The following is a 13927-nucleotide window of genomic DNA, read 5'->3' on the forward strand; positions in this document are numbered from 1 at the left end:
CCACAATGTCCTGTATTTACATCTATCAAGGCACTTATCTCTTTGTCCTGTGAGTACCTATTTTTGTGCCTAACTCCTTACCAAGCCAGGAGCTACTCAAAGGCAGTATCCCAGCTTAGCAGCACCCACCGCACTGATAGGTGCTAACAATGATTTGTTGAATTAGGTTTACTGTTATAGGTCTTCCAAAAAATTATTTGCTTATTTAATAATTTACTACTCTGTTTTAAATTATACTTTCAACTATTTACATGTCAAATTCTCTCTTTTGCTTATTCCAACTTGCTAATTTCTGAGAACAGCTACTTCTCAAAAATATTAAAAGGCAGAATACTGAACATTAGGGAAGAGCTACGTAATTCTACTGGAGTATTTCAAGGAGAACAACAGCCTGAACACAACGGACTTATTTAGTTGTGCTGCTTATATTTACATTTAAGTTACTCTACCAAATATAAAATAAACTTCTCTACCTTGTATTTATAATCTTGGTACTGTTGTGTCTAAAAGTGATTCTTTTCCTCTAAAAATGATCTTAAATTTGATTTTGTCTTAAAAATCTGTTTTCTAGAATAATGCGTCTCCAATTTTATGCTGCAGAATAATTGAGAAAATGGGGCTTGATATACCTATACGTATTTGATATATCAAACAGGATGCAATTCACCTTACAGACAACTTTTTTCCTAAGTGAGATATATCTATCATGTTTTGGTGAGTTCTTACAGGGAAATTAGCTATTATAAATTATTCAATGGAACGAATGCTTTCCCTCCATTCCTCACTACTCACTAAAAGAAAAACAGAAAAAGGCAACACTGGATTCTAGTCCACAGTGAATATATATGAAAAGAAAAAAATAGTGGCCCTCACTGATCAATCATGGCAGAGCCCTTATGGCACAGTCACAGCTAACAAGCAGAGCAAAACAACCACCACCCCCTTTTTTAAAAGAAAAGAAAAAAGTGAAAATGATAAAGATTGTTAGGTTTTAAAGAAAAAAAAAATCTTGGCAAAAATAATCCACTACCGTTCATGACCTCTTAATATATGAGGATTAAAGGTCCTTCTCTCTCACTTTTCAGGAAGTTTATTATAAATGAAATCATGTTTTAATACGTTAAGAATAGTCTTTTAAAGAACTCACATGAATAAGCTATTTGAAAGTAATCTTTTTAAAAAAGATAAATATTCTTTATAAATTAAACTATACATATACATTTTTTAAATCACTCTGCCTAAAATAAAATACAACTGTTATTATACCATGTTGTATTTTGTATAAAGTCCAGGTTGTTCTAAATAAGAAACATATCTATTGAAAAACTATGGGCTGGGTAGCCTTTTTTTTTTTTTTTTTTTTTTTTTACAAAGACATTCCAGCACAATGCAAGTTTGCTTCCTTATAGTTCACTCCACAAGTACTTGACCTGTACCACAAAGAAGCTCAGGCTATCTTTGCAAAATAGCTAGTACAAGAAGTAAAAAGACTAAGATTGTTAAGTCAAGCTGAGCAGCAACCATATGGCAGTACAAAGCACCACTGGGAGACAATAGGCATACCTAAAAATGCTTAATTTAAGGTAAATCTTTATTGGTTAATGGATTGCAAAATGAATACAATGACAGTCAAGATATGCAGGATGGAAAGTTTGCAGACAAAGCAGACAAATGCTATAGTCATGTCGTCATATCTCACAATTTTACGGCAAACTTCATACTACGCAATAATCCAGTCTATTGTACGATTCTCTGTGAATTAACAAATGAAAACACTGGAAACCTAGCTAGACTAGTTAATGTTCCCATCTGAACTTTGATCAACATTTTGCTGATACAGTTTTGTACAGCAAAGAATGAAAAGCATTTCAGTAGCCCGTCTGGATAATTTTTGTTGTTGTTGTTTTCCAATCAACCATGTCTGTAAAGAAAGCATGCTAACTCCTCTAGTATAGTCCACAGTGCAGCTTGAATACTTGTTCTATGGCTTTATAAGTATGTAGTATGTGTGCATATAAACTCAGTTTTAACCCTGAAAGCATGAATCTTGAACACTGCAGTCCTTTCTGTGGCACTTATAATTTACTATTAATGAACCACAAAATGGTAGTTTTAAAAACTGAGCAGATGAGGAAGCGATGTTGACATCCCCTCTAAAATAAGATTAAAAAAAAAAAAAGGCAATATTTTGCCAAAAAAGAATACTTGGATTAAAGAGTTTTCAAAGCTCTTATAGCCAGCAGCACACAATGCTGAAATAATTTTACAGGGTGAGACTGTCCAGATAATCTGCCAATTTTACACAAAGGTTTAGAATTTCCCAAGGAAGGCCTTGTTAAAATCTTAAAATTTGTTTGCATAATATTCTTAAATTTTGTACGGTAGGCCTATGACATCAAGATAAAAACAAGTACATATAAATTTCAAATGGATAATTCATCAATTCCTTTATAAGCTGTGTTATCTATATATAATGAACTTCACTCAAATAATTCTAAATTTCCCACCATAATTCTTCCCTATGTTCTGGGAAATCATAAATGCTAATCATAATAATTTGAGCACTCTGATTGTCTAAGACAAAGGAATATGTTCTTTACATAATAGATAAATATACATATATGACTCCCATGATTGCTTTTCATTCATGGTATTTGCAAGTATGGGGGCCAAACTTGTCATTGAATCTGGCTTTCCTTAATGCAAAACCATTTAGTGTGCTGATACAATGAATTGGCTTCTGGAGTTCAAATCTAATTTCATGCTCTTGTTTAAGCATATGTAAATCTTTTAATTTGAAAGCAACTCTTAATAGATAAAATTAATATGTAAATGTAAACTGTAAATATAAAATACACAATTTGAAATAACTTGAGGCAGAAGCTCTAGATTTCCATTAATATCTCTGCAACAATTAGAACATGTTTTTAATAAGAGCTTCACTATGTCATCCTGTCATCTTGACTTTATTGCATTAATACAAGAGATGTGCTAACAGGAAGAAATTTTAAAACACTATCTACACAGAATACAAAATTTGATATAAGTACTTTGTATCACACAGCATTAACAGTCCAAATAGCAAGAGAAATACATATTGTGTCCAGGATTGCATAAGCATACATTTGCTCCTTTGAGAGCGCTGTCAAGTACCGTGGGAAGCAAGGAAGTGTCCCCATACATAGAGCACAGAAATTATATACCTGAAACACAATGGATCCATTTATAACTCTCTAATCAAAGCAAAACATCACATATAAATTTCCATTTACCATAGACGCTAAAGAGAAACTCAATCATTTGGCAGAAAACCAACCAATACATAATTTGACCTTTTCTGGAAATTTTAATGGATTGTATGTAGATAACACCAGAACATTTTAAATTGCTAATCATTTTGCTTAATACCAATTTAAACAAATAAACAGTTTATTTATACTTTCCTTATTTTGGCAGCCAAATATTTGGAATGCTGCCGGATACCCTATGCCCTAACCCTATTAACAAAAGCAAATTCATTATTATTTATTCAGATTTTAAGCATATCTTGATACATGGGAGAAAAAATTACTAATGGTAAAATTTGGAAAAATATTAGAATCAGTAAGATAACAACCAAACCACCTATTTTAATAGGGGGAAAAAAAAAAAAAACCCAGCACAATGTTTCAAGAACGAGAATTATATATTCTGAATGATCCTAAGCTGATGAGCCACTGGCTTAGGGGAGAGCTCTATTGATATTAGCCACCTTCATTAGGTAGTCAGCATCTTATTTATCTAACCCTGGGGTTAAACATTTTATTGCAGTAGTCAATTTGGAAATTATAAAATTCTTCTGTTGGGGGTTGTTATTTGGGGAGTGGGGGAAGGGATGCAGCTAAGAAAATCAGTGAAATCTCCAGAATGAACAGCCTGGCACTTTAGTATCTCACTGGGCACCCAGGAAAGCAATACTATAGAAAGCAGGTTACCGTTTATGATAGTTGTATTTTCTGTGTTATCTAGAGAAAAACAGGTTCATCCATGCAAAATGGACTGTTTTAGAAGATATTGCTGCTAAAATGAAAGACTTTTCAAAAGGAAAAAGTGATTATTCCAGATGAAATGAGAAGCTCCAATGTCAACCTTACTTCCTGAATCAGCAAAAATCAAAGCTTTACTCAGAATAGGAAATTGGAGATTTTCTTTTAATTTACATATCTTTTTTGCTGAGTATGTTTTAGCTGAAATATGAGAGAACTTCTAAGAGACAGCACTTCTCATTTCCAACCATGCTTTTTGCTATGGCATTATAAAATACCACTACTTGGAACTAAGAATACATCAATTTTACTAGCACTAATGTAGAAGAATCAAGAGTTTAAGTCAGAAATAGCTTTCCATTTATAGCATTTTGTTATACACTCATTAGCCAGGCCAATACCACACCAAATACTCAGTTACAAAGTAAAAATTTTAGCTATCATCAGGACATATCTAAATCACTGAAGATTTGGCATATTAGAAGCAAAATTCCTAAATGAGCCTTAATATCAAAAACAAGAAAAAACATCTTTAACCCAGATACCTATTGTCATGTATATACAATTATTATGTGTATAAATCCTTTAACAAAATGCAATGAGAAGTCCAAGTGTGTTAGGAAGCTTGGATAGATTTTCTCAAACCATTCTGTTAAATCAATTATTGTTTTTAGAAACATAAAATTTTATTCAACACTTTACAAGTCTAGTATTGCTGTAGTAGTATCAATAATAAAATCTGAACATATATCTCGACTATTGGACAAATATATACCTTTTGGCTATTTTTTATGCACCTACATTTTATTTTTTATTAAATGTGTTTAATCCTAGTTGGATTGCTTTTTCTTAACAATGATATCCCAAAAATGATGGTTTCTTAGAAGAACAGATTTTGTTCAATTCCATCTCTTTTATAAGAAATTATGTTGTCTGCCCATCCCAACCCCTTCCTCTGCTACTCCTACAGCTTCTTTTCCTTTATTTTAAGAGTTGTGAAGTATAGAATGTATTTTCTCCCACTATGTAAAGACTGTTTATATGAATTTATTTGGTGAATGTAAACAAATTATCATTTGGTTTATGCTTAAATGATGTGAAAATAATTGAAAGACTTCTTATTCATAAGCCTTTCAAACATCAATACTTTATTTTGTCTGGCCTTAATATAACACTAAAAATTTTTGCTTTTAGCCATAATTAGTAGGTGTAAAGGAAATTTTATTTATCTGCCTTCTAACACAGTAACATAAAAATCAGGTTAACATAGTTAGAATTTGTTTTTAACCTGTATAAAACAAATTCTCTAACAATACATAAATGGCATATAAACCTTCACAAATATAAATTTTATATTCTTGGAAACTAGATTAAATTTGTAATAATCTTAAGCAAAAATACACTGAATGGTATTACTATGGGAAAACAAATAGAGCCTGAACTAGCCTTCAGAACACAAATCCCCATCATGGAAAATGGTAGGTAAGAAGACTTTTTAAAGATTTTGCTATATTTGTTCTCTTCATATAAGTCACAAGTAACACTCACAGACTCACATATATACTGCAAGACATAGTAATGATTTTAGGCCCCAAACCTCACCAGTAACTTACTGCCTTCAAATGATGGGGAAACTAAAACTTCGCGCTAATGTTGACCAGTATTCTAATAACGGGCCTTTAATATATCATTTCACTACAGAAGTATTCTGGACAGCTTGTATTTTAAAGCAATTATTAGTTTAAATCTGCTAGTTCTTACAATCTAAAATAGAACTGAAAAACTCACTACTGCCATTCCATAGTGCTGGTGACATACTTAAATATGGTGTATGCCTTTTTCTACTTTGATACCCAAGGAAACTATCAAATGCTTTCTGCTTTATTTTAATGTCTACTGACCATATCTTAATGGTTCCCATACATTTTCCTTCAATATCAATATTGAAAGAAAAAACAGTGAAAATAAAAAGTCTTTGTTTAAAAGCTTTATAAATAAATCTCACCCTGAACTAAAGGTACAGATAAAACATAATGTAGTTAAAAGGCAGATTGCCTCCATTATGGGTATATGATGTAGAAAACCAACTTCCCCCAACTTTAAAGGATTTGAACAGGCCAATTTTGTCAAACCTTTCTGTGATAAAATAGAACTTTTTCAGCAGTGTACAGAGACTAAGAGCTAGCCAATAATAAAAATGACAGTGAACTGGCCCAGCCTTATAGAAGCTGGTTTTCATAGACCGAGCTGAAATGTATTTGCTGTCTTCTATGGCAGTATCCCATGCTTAAAACCCTTCCTTCCTGCCTTTGTTCAGCTCTTTTGCTGGCAACCAAGTGCTTTCTTTTGGTTCAGCCTAGTAAAAAGCCAAAGGACTAGAACATGAGGGTCATCAAGGTCTACAAGGTAGATGAACAAACCAACAAAGCAACATCACAGGGCAAAGAGCAAAGGCATTACAATAAGAATCTAATGACAAAAAAAAAAAAGAAGTCTATATAAAACAGTCATAATTACAAAAAATAGTAAATTGCCAAGAATGGTTGCTTTGCTTTTATATATAAATACCTAGATGATGTTCTTTTTAATAAGGATTGAAATCCAGGACATTAAATAATTACTTTCAAATTCAAGCAAACTAAGTCCTGCAGTGCATGCAATAACACAATGACTGCAACTAGGAAACATTATGCCTAAGTCTGTATGTGGATAAGAGTGTGCTACAAGTCCTTTGACTTTTTCTAATTAATAATGGATTTCTTTTAATCTATGTAGAACACTGACTTTTCCAATTTGTTGTGTTGTTCCTGAAGTTTAAAAGCAAAATTAACCACAACGATTAAGAATCCTAAGCCACATGGTAGAAAACAATCAACACAGAAAATAACTACAGAATTTGCTTACTTTTCACTCCTCTGAAGAACAAAAATAATTTCAAAACTATTTATAAAAAGCAGCTTTTCCTGCTTTTGTTTCCCAACCATTATTTCTTACTGATGTTGACTATGGGCAAAAAAAAATGCTAGATATTAATGAAGCTGCTACTTCCTTTTTAAGTCTTCATTGCGATCATAATGTTAATTGCTGCCATCACATTCATTCTTATGCCAACCCTGCAGTGGGGCAAATGGGATTTTGATGATTTGAAGCACAGAGTGAAATAGTTGGAATGATCAATCAGGTGAGACACACAGGCTTCTGAATAATAGCAAAAGAATGAAATTTGATTTTGGCAAAATCAAAGCCAAATTTTGCCTTTAATAAAGGCTATTTTAAAAGCAGGTGGCTAGAGAAAAGTTTATTATTAAGCAGTTTTCTGATAACACACAAAAAAACTTATTACTACATTGACCTAAGGTTTCTTCTTACATTTTCCTTTCTCCTCAAGGAATATTTGAACACAAAGGAAAAAAGGAACCAAATAGATAAAATGCAGTGTTATTAGAGGAAAGAAAAATTATTTAGAAAGATATAGCACATCTAAACATTGTTACACATTATCTTAGCAGGCATATTGTCCAGAAATATCTCACAGGAACATACGAACAGATATGAGATACACAGAAAATTCAAGAATACTTCAAACTAACAGGCAAAAGTTCTAGCTTCATTTTCTTTAGTGTTTTTTTTTTTTAAAAAAACAAAAATAATGTTATAATAGTATTGCAACATGGTTACTGACAAATCTGGCCAAACAGGATAGAATCAGTACTAATTGTTCAGAGCAGATGCTAAAAATAAGAAATGTCTCCTTTCTTCTAGAGTGCTAATCTCAAGGACAAAAGACGATGGCAGAAGAAGTCAAGATTGATAATACTGTTTTCCGACCACCAAGGCAATCAGAAAACAAAACAAACTCTCAAAACTAAATAGGTAAGATTTTTATATGTCAATAAAAATATAACCTTTATAGACTCATAGGGTTTTGATGCACCAGTAAGAAATAAGTGTGAAAGAGCTTTGCCAACCACTAAGAATTATACACATGAGGGGTTAGGATGACTACTGTTTGCCTTTAAATGTCTCTTCCATAATGTAATTCAGCCATGAGATGATTACATGAAAATACCCCAACAATCTCAATACCAACCCAAATACCAACTCCTTCATGAAGCCTGCCCTGATTTCCTGAGGAGAAACTGATTATCCACTCCTTAATGACCCTTTTCTATTAAACTTAAATGCATATTGCATCTCTTGTGTAATATTAAAAGCTCCTTGAAGGCAGGAACCATGTTTTATTTATCTTTGTGTCTGCCATGATACCTAGATGCTAAAAACTTAGGGGTTATTTTACTAAGTACCATATCCCCAAGTAATATTTACCTGATCTTTGTACGGAAATACCAAACAGGGCATAGGGTTCATGACTCTGAGAGGTTTATAGTATAGTTGAGGAGATGGAACAATTAAATAAGAAGCAATAAACAACAATAATTTCAAAGAACAGCTTTCTAAATGATACAGTCAAGGGGAAGGAGTTGGGGGAAAGGAAGAGTATAGTAGGAAAACAGAACCCTAAACATATGGGTAACATTCACTACCTATTCATGAAAACTTAAATCTTGCTAGAAAAACAGCAGAGAGATCAATCACAATTAGGGTCTGTGAATTTCTCAGAGAATTATTATCATCGTCAGCCAAAAGTACAGTCTCGTTCCAGTGGGACAATTCACTCAAAGCATAAAAGCTGGTGCATCTAGAGTTCATTTTGAAGGACACGGGTATCTTGGGCATTGGATTTCGTTGTTGTCTTCTTTTTAAGGAACTCTAGGTTGTGTGCTCAATCTTCAAAAAGCTGCTGTACAGCTTGACTAGTACAGGTTTCCTATTAGAAATGCCATTGGTGAGAGAACTTTCTTCAACAAGCGAGGTGGGAGGAGCTGAAATAACAGCTGTAAAACAGCCCCTGGAGGCAACTTCTGGGAGATAGGCACCCCTCTTGAAGAAGTTCAAATTGAAGGCGTTTGAGTGAAAGCATGTCTATGAAACAACCTCAAAGGCAAGAGATTATGAGACTCAGGAGATGAAGGATGTTTCTGAAGCAAAAATGTAACAAGTGAAGTGGAACTGATAAATGATTTTTCAACTTAGCCTTTCATCCTTCCAAGGTAGATAAATTGAGTAGTTGCACTGTGCTATGCATGGGTCTTCCAGATGAGGCTTACTATATGCTTTGCGTAGGCATTAAAAATCCCATAGCACTTTAGATAAATAAAAGGTAAGGAGATAGCCTGTGAGCCTTGGTTAAAGTATGTTTTAAAATATAACTTGGTGTTCCTTGGCTTGCATAAATCCTTTAGCCTGGCTAGTTGACATACTGAGATAAAACATGAAAAAAAAATCACTTTAAAATTGTCTTGAAATATACTTCTATACATAAGAGTTATTTTTTGGGGCGCCTGGGTGGCGCAGTCGGTTAGGCGTCCGACTTCAGCCAGGTCACGATCTCGCGGTCCGTGAGTTCGAGCCCCGCGTCAGGCTCTGGGCTGATGGCTCGGAGCCTGGAGCCTGTTTCTGATTCTGTGTCTCCCTCTCTCTCTGCCCCTCCCCCGTTCATGCTCTGTCTCTCTCTGTCCCAAAAATAAATAAAAAATGTTGAAAAAAAAAAATTAAAAAAAAAAAAAAAAAAGAGTTATTTTTTAAATTACATCTAACCTGTGGAAAGATTAAATGATACTGCAGGTAAAACAGTGTGGTAGACATTCAATAAATAATTGTTTAAAAAAAATTTTTTTTAACGTTTATTTATTTTTTTTGACAGAGAGAGAGACAGAGTATGAACGGGGGAGGGTCAGAGAGAGAGGGAGACACAGAATCTGAAACAGGCTCCAGGCTCTGAGTTGTCAGCACAGAGCCCGACGCGGGGCTCGAACTCACTGGCTGCGAGATCATGACCTGAGCCGAAGTCGGACGCTCAACCGACTGAGCCACTCAGGCGCCCCATTAATTGTTTAAAGAATGGCTAAAATATTTCCACCTGGGTACCCTGAGAAACTTAAATGTCAAATACAAGAGTTCTGAGAGAATTTCTCAAGTTTTCAAAAGGACTATTCAAGCATATTTTATTTAAAAAAAAATACTGAGTGTACAATGTATATAGGATTCTGCATCAGATGTCACCACATGCTAGAGTTTGGCCTCGTAACGTAACTATTTTCCCTCTTTAGCACCCATTCCCTTTCTCAGGTAACAGGACAGCGTTTCTTATTCGAAAATCATTCTATTTGGTTTGGACGGTGATGAGTGATGATCACTCCTCCCCACCTCACTCCTCTTCACACCCTCAGTGGAGCAGTCAGTACACAATTCAAACCTGACCAATTTAAGCATCAGATCCTACAGATGAGATCAGGAATAACCCAAACTGATCCAACGAAAGAACGTCCCAGAGATTTTTGCCAGAATTATCAGAAAAGAGGCACTATCTCTGTCTGAGACATAGGTGTTAAGGACCATGTAAGTAAGTCTGAAGCTGCCAAAAACCATTTTTCTCCAACTACAGCCAGCCTAAGAAAAGGAAAGTAAAAGTAAGAAATAAGGAAAGAGTTACTATTAATGTTGAATTTCTAGAATAGATCTAGAATAATACAGGTATGCGAAGGCCAGATGCGAATGCCTAGATATATCCTCCTCCCACCCCTTCCTTTTTTACCTCTTTCCTTTGGATTAGATTTCTGTTATTTGCAACCAAGAGCCCAGATTATTAGAAGCCTCTATCCTCTATTCTGATCCTGTCGATTATCTGTCATTTCTACAGTGTCACTCTGCTACTCCGAGTAATTCCCTGCCTCCACTGCAGTACTGAAAGATGGTGGGTGAATGCCTCAGTTGGGGATGTTTCTGTCTTTGCTACTTGACCTGGCCAATAAATAAGGTAAGTAATACAGGACTTATGAACAAACACTGCAGAATCAGTTCTTAAGATATCCCAATCTCCAAAAGTTCAAACAATTGTTATTTCACACTTAACCCTTGTGTACAATTAAGAAAAAAAAAAAACAATTATTTGCAGGAAGTCCCCTCATTAAGAAGCTTAATTGTAACCGATTTTTAAAAAGCGATGTTACAAGCATGTATCACAGAATCCAACAGGAAGTCCAACACCCAAAAAAGAGAAAAGTTCTGCTAGTCTACATTTATCCCAGATCATTTGCTTAAAATTTCCTGAGAACAATGACACATATGGAATTATTTTAATCTCTATCCTTCGAAGTTAAGAGTAAAATGAGACAATATAAACACAAACAAACTTAAAGAGCTTATTGGGCTGCATTAGGGGACATTTAGCTTTTGGAATATATAACAGAAGTGCAATTACAGGGGCGCCTGGATGGCTCAGTCGGTTGAGAGTCCAACTTCGGCTCAGGTCATGATCTTGTGGTTCGTGAGTTCAAGCCCCACATTGGGCTCTGTGCTAACAGAGCAGAGCCTGGAGCCTGCTTCGGATTCTGTGTCTCCCTCTTTCTGCTCCTCCCCAGCTTGTACTCTGTGTGTGTCTCTCTCTCTCTCAAAAAGAATTTTTAAATTTAAAAATAAGTGCAATTACATATATCCTTATCAGAGGAAGGCAAGAGGAAATTTGAGACACAGAACAGAAGGCAATATGACAGAGATCTGACAACGTTGCACTTGAAGACTATAGTGATGTGACCACAAGTCAAGGAATACTAGCAGCCACCAGAGCTGGAAGAGGCACATAACAGATTCTTCCCCTAAAGTCTCCAGGAGTGCAGCCTTGCTTATGCCTTGATTTTTGCCCAGGGATACTGATTTTGGACTTCTGGCCTCCAGGACAATGATAGAATAAATTTCTATTGTTTTAAGGAATGAAGTCTATGGTCATTTCTTAAAGCAGCAAAAAGAAACTAATAGCAATATTATGTTGTAGATATTCTTAATTGTAAAAATACTTGGGTTATGTGATATTTACACATGCATATACAGTATTTTTAAATTTTTAATTGAGGGATGGTTGACATATAATATTGTTAGTTTCAGGTGCATAACCTAATGACTTGACAATTACATACATTCCAAAATACCACGGTAAGTGTAGTTACCCCCTGTTACAATACAAAGTTATTACAATATTGACTATACCCTATGCTGTACTTTTCATCCCATGATTTATTTATTTTATAACTGGAAGTTTATAATTCTTAATTCCTGCATAAAGTATTTTTTAAAAATGTCCTTAAGAATTGTGCATGCAGGAGCGCCTGGGTGGCTCAGTCAGATAAGCATCTGACTTTGGCTCAGGTCATGATCTCAACTCATGAGTTCAAGCCCCATGTCAGGCTCTGTGCTGACAGCTCAGAGCCTGCAGCCTGCTTCAGATTCTGTGTCTCCCTCTCTCTCTGCCCCACCCCTGCTTGTGCTCTGTCTCTCTCTCAAAAATGAATGAACATTAAAAAAAAAAAAAAAAAGAATTGTGCATGCAAAACTTGGTGAATTAAACCACAACAGCATTAACTGATTCTGGCAAGAATCACCAACGGATGTTAAAACTACTGGGTTAAAATTAGTTGGAAAACAGAATGCTAAAAGTATCTCCCCACAGACTGCTTACAAGGAGAAAATGGACCTTTATTATGGACAAATCTAGTGAAATCATCTTAATCAAATGATCCAAGTTAACACCTATTACAAGACAAACTGAAATATGAACACCCTAATGTGATGAAATGAGAACATGTTATCACTTGTATAGTATTCCTGCCAAAAAATACACAGCTTGAATCTAAACATGGCAAGCCCAAATTAAAGGGCATTCTGCAAAACAACTCGCCAATATTCTTTAAAAATGTCAATAATATGAAAAACTGACACACAATTCATGAGTAAAGAAGACTCACAAGACAACCAATTTAGTACTTAATCCTGCACCGGACCATGGTTTGAGGAGAGGCAGAAGGCTGGGAACGGATTGTTATGAAAGGTATAACTGAAACAACTGGTGAAATTTTAATTTGGACTCTACACTAAATTAAAAAGATTTTATCAATGTTAGATTATATTTCCTAACTATACAGTGGCTACATAAGACGGTATAAGATAGGATACACATTCTGAAGTATTTAGGGTAGCAGCATAATGCTTCCAAGTTATTCTCAACTAATTAATCCCTAAAATGTAATAATCATTCATTTTGTGTGTGTGTGTGTGTGTGTGTGTGTGTGTGTGCGCGCGCGTGTGTGTTGAGTACAAAAGAGGAGAGAAGAAAAAAGGAGAAGAGGGAAAGCAATTATGGTAAAAAATGTTAACACTTATTAAATATCTAAGCAAAGGGTATATATATATTTTTTTTTTAATTTTTTTTTTTCAACGTTTTTTCATTTTTTATTTTTGGGACAGAGAGAGACAGAGCATGAACGGGGGAGGGGCAGAGAGAGAGGGAGACACAGAATCGGAAACAGGCTCCAGGCTCCGAGCCATCAGCCCAGAGCCTGACGCGGGGCTCGAACTCACGGACCGGACCGCGAGATCGTGACCTGGCTGAAGTCGGACGCTTAACCGACTGCGCCACCCAGGCGCCCCTAAGCAAAGGGTATATTGAAATTCACTTATTATCTCTATTAAGTTCTATAGGTTTGAAATATTTCGAAACAAAACATCAGAAAAACCCAACTTGGTGCACTGGATATTTGATTTCATGGGCAACTAAGTTATAGAACAGTCTGCTTTCAGATCTAATAGAAGTGTTGTATGCCATTAACACTACCTATGCAGTAATGATTAAAAACAAAAACAGTGTGAGAAAATGCTATTTTGAAAAGAATATCTGTAATAGGTAGAAAAAAATTCGTCTGTTTTTTCTGCAATTGACAACATAAGAAATATAAGATTTTTTTTTTTTTTTTTTTTTTTTTCTGAGTAGGCTCTAAGACCAACGTGGGGCT

The 13927-nt window shown here is 34.9% G+C and overlaps 1 protein-coding gene and 1 long non-coding RNA gene across 5 annotated transcripts in view; both read right to left on the reverse strand.

The window, feature by feature from the left end:
- ZCCHC7 (zinc finger CCHC-type containing 7) overlaps window positions 1-13927 on the reverse strand; it is a 256065-nt gene that overhangs the window by 117976 nt on the left and 124162 nt on the right. The window lies entirely within an intron of this gene.
- LOC131491675 (uncharacterized) lies at window positions 1574-13323 on the reverse strand. Its single transcript, XR_009251592.1, has 2 exons — window positions 9677-13323; window positions 1574-9427 (listed from the first exon to the last, which is right to left on the reverse strand). It is a non-coding gene; the product is annotated as an uncharacterized LOC131491675 (long non-coding RNA).

The sequence above is a fragment of the Neofelis nebulosa genome, chromosome 12, assembly GCF_028018385.1.
Source record: "Neofelis nebulosa isolate mNeoNeb1 chromosome 12, mNeoNeb1.pri, whole genome shotgun sequence".
Taxonomy (NCBI): domain Eukaryota; kingdom Metazoa; phylum Chordata; class Mammalia; order Carnivora; family Felidae; genus Neofelis; species Neofelis nebulosa.